At 49.4% G+C, this 3,340-nt stretch overlaps 1 long non-coding RNA gene across 1 annotated transcript; it reads right to left on the reverse strand.

Annotated features, from left to right (window-relative positions):
* Window positions 1-585: 585 nt before the first annotated feature.
* On the reverse strand, window positions 586-2,692 carry LOC114811122. Its single transcript, XR_003758825.2, has 3 exons — window positions 2,654-2,692; window positions 2,374-2,451; window positions 586-810 (listed from the first exon to the last, which is right to left on the reverse strand). It is a non-coding gene; the product is annotated as an uncharacterized LOC114811122 (long non-coding RNA).
* Window positions 2,693-3,340: the final 648 nt, after the last annotated feature.

Genomic DNA, 3,340 nt, shown 5'->3' on the forward strand with positions numbered 1-3,340 from the left:
CAGGAAGAAGGAAGGGGGCAAGTGTTTCGATAAGGTGTAAAGGAATGGAACACACACATACACAGACACACACCTTCCACTCCCTCTCTGAGTCTCCTCCCCACATCCCCTCTCCAAACCAACCCTGGGGATGAAATATTTTTGGGAAGAGAGCCATTCCCAACAGACAGGGGCTCCCCTTGTTTCCATAGACCCGCCCTTCCCAGGATCGCCAAGGAATTGCTAATTGCCCTTCAGATTGAACCGGTGGACTGCCCTATCAGGCCCCCAGGAGAAGAACTTGGCTCTTCCTGTAGCATCAGATAAGGTCCCCCGCCCCGGGCGTACCAGCCCTGTTTGAAAATGCATTTCAAAGCAAAACGCCAGGGTCACAGGCCTTTAGGGACACGGATCCAAAACAAAAGATGAGAATCAGCAGGAGGAGGTCTGGCCTGGGAACACGCAATGCTTTTTTGCATAGCCTGCAAATGGTTTTGTTGGTGGTGTTATTGTGTGTTTTTTTTTATTTTTTCATACCCTGTTCCAGCTCAGGCAGCACTAAAATAATCTCAACTCAAAGGTGAATTGAGATCTGTGGCCCGCGACTGAATAATTCGTTGATTTATTACCTAGGTTCTTCTGGTGGGTCGGGGGAGGGGGAGGTGGGAATGGAGGAAGGGAGGAGAGAGATCACAGAAAACTGTAAACTGGGAAGTGCTGGTTTCTCATCTGCAAGGCTGCGTTAAACACACGCCATGCTAAAATGTCTTCCTCCATGCAAATCCGAAGACACTTCGATCTTTCAATGTGTACCAGATGGTCTGGTCTGGCCTGTGAACAGTCAGTCAGTTAATTGTATTATTGAGCGTTTACCATGTGCAGAGCACTGGGAGAGTACTATACAACAATATAACAGACATATTTCCTGCCCACCTCGAGCTTAGAACCTTGAGACTTCCCTTCAGAGGCTGTTCCTGAATTGCCCCGCTCTTCAGGATACAGAACACAGAGAAGCAGCAGGGCCTTGTGGTTACGGCCCGGGCCTAGAGGTCAGAGAACCTGGGTTCTACTCTCAGCACTGCCATTTGCCTGTTGTGTGACCCTGGGCAAGTCACATCACTTCTCTGTGCTTCGGTTTCCTCAACTGTAAAAATGGGGATTAAATCCTCCTCCCTCTGATTTAGATTGGGAGCCTCATGCTAGACAACCTGATTATCTCCTGTCTACCTGTCTAGAGAAGCAGCGTGGCTCAGTGGAAAGAGCGCGGGCTTGGGAGTCAGAGATCCTGGGTTCGAATTCCGGCTCCGCCGCGAGTCAGCTGTGTGACCTTGGGCAAGTCGCTTAACTTCTCTGTGCCTCAGTTACCTCATCTGTCAAATGGGGATTAAAACTGTGAGCCCCACGTGGGACAACCTGATCACCTTGTATCCCCCAGCGCTTAGAACAGTGCTTTGCACATAGTAAGCACTTAACAAATACCACAGTTTCTTTTACCCCAATGCTTAGTATTGTACCAGGCACACAATAAGTGAGTGCTTAACAAGTACCATTGAAATAAAAACGCATCCTCCAGCTATCTGCAGCACAGGCCTGGAGGGGTTCCAGCCCATCCTGCCCTAAGGGCCACCTGCCTTCTTTTGGTGGGAAAAATCTTCTTTGCTAGCAGGTTCCATTTATTCCCGTGAGCCCCCGAGGGTGCCAGTCACAATGGATTGGGTCACGATCCTTGCCTTTCTCTGAAGTCCACCCATGGTTCTAATCCGAACCAGACCCCAGGTCCCTTGCAACGGACTCCTGCGGCCATGGCATATTAAAACTACTATTACTACTACTATTAATAATAACTGTGGTATTTGTCAAGTGCTTACCGTGTGCCACGGAATTGTACCAAGCGCTGGGGTGGATAGAAGTAAATCGGATTGTATACGGTCCCTGTCCCTCATGGGGCTCCCATTCTTAATCCCCATCTTAAAGACGAAAGAACCGAGATATAAAAAAGTAAGCTGACATGTCCGAGGTCACCCAGCAGACAAATGACAGGGCCGGGATTAGAACCCAGGTCCTCTAACTCCCAGGCCCGCGCTTTATACACTAGGGCACGCTGCTTCTTATCTGTTTCTCTGGCCGCTTTGGACAGGTGGTCATAGGCACAGCTGGGCTCAAGAAAACTTTGCCATCTTCTGTGTCAAGTAGCTCCCCAGCCGTGGCAGAAGTGTAGGGTAGTGCTACTTTCCGAAGCACTTTTACCTGAGCAATAGGCCCGTTTGACCGTTGTGGCCCTCTGACCTCACAACTGGCAAGCTCCTTGGGGGCGGGACCAGATCTAGTGCTCTGATTACCCAGCGTTATTGCTGTTCTAGAAATTCCAGATTCATTTCGAAGACCATAACTCACCTTCAAGCTGTGGACACTCATCTGTAAGTATGCTGGGGCAGCCATGATAAAATCAACTGTCCGGAGAAGCAGAGTCACCTAGTGGAAAAAGCACGGGTCTGAGAGTCGGGAGACCTGGGTTCTAATCCTGAATCTGCCCCTTGCCTTCCGTGTGACCTTGGTCAATCATTTCACTTCTCTAGGCTTCAGTTTCCTCACCTGTAAAATGGGGATTCGATACCCGTTCTCCCTCCCGCTTAGATTGTGATCCTCATGATGTGGGACAGGGACTACGTCCTACCTGTTTATTTTGCATCCACCTCAGCACTTCATATGGTGCTTGGCACATTCTCGTTGTCTTCCGCTGGCGAGTCGTCTCCGACTCATAGCGACGCCATGGACGCATCTCTTCCAGAACGCCCCACCTCCATCTGCAGTCGTTCTGGTGGTGTAACCATAGAGTTTTCTTGGTAAAAATACGGAAGCGGTTTTCCATTGCCTCCTTCCTCCTTCAACTCTCTCCCGTGCCACTGCTGTCCAGCACAGGTGAGATTTGACTTACAGCAGATGGCTTTCCGCTCACTAGTCACTTCCCAAGCTAGGAATGGAATGGATATGCCTCTGCTTGACTCTTCCTCCCGTAGTCGAGACTGGTAGAGGACTGGAATCTCTCCAGGTGTGACCCTGAGAGGAAGCTTGGCACATAGTAAGCACTTAATAAATTTCACAGTTGGGATTATCTTGGTCGGTTCGAAGTCTAGCATGGCAGCCCTCAATTAAAATGTTCTGTTTCTTTACCCTACGATCCACTTATGAGAGTTCCTGCTGTCATCCTTCGTACCCTCTCCCTTCTTTCGGAGCAGGGAGGATCACAGTTATGGAGCTTGCCTGGAGCCAGGCTCAGAAATAATAATAATAATAATAATGTTGGTATTTGTTAAGCGCTTACTATGTGCAGAGCACTGTTCTAAGCGCTGGGGGAGACATA

This window comes from Ornithorhynchus anatinus, chromosome 4 (assembly GCF_004115215.2).
Source record: "Ornithorhynchus anatinus isolate Pmale09 chromosome 4, mOrnAna1.pri.v4, whole genome shotgun sequence".
NCBI classification, from domain to species: Eukaryota; Metazoa; Chordata; class Mammalia; order Monotremata; family Ornithorhynchidae; genus Ornithorhynchus; species Ornithorhynchus anatinus.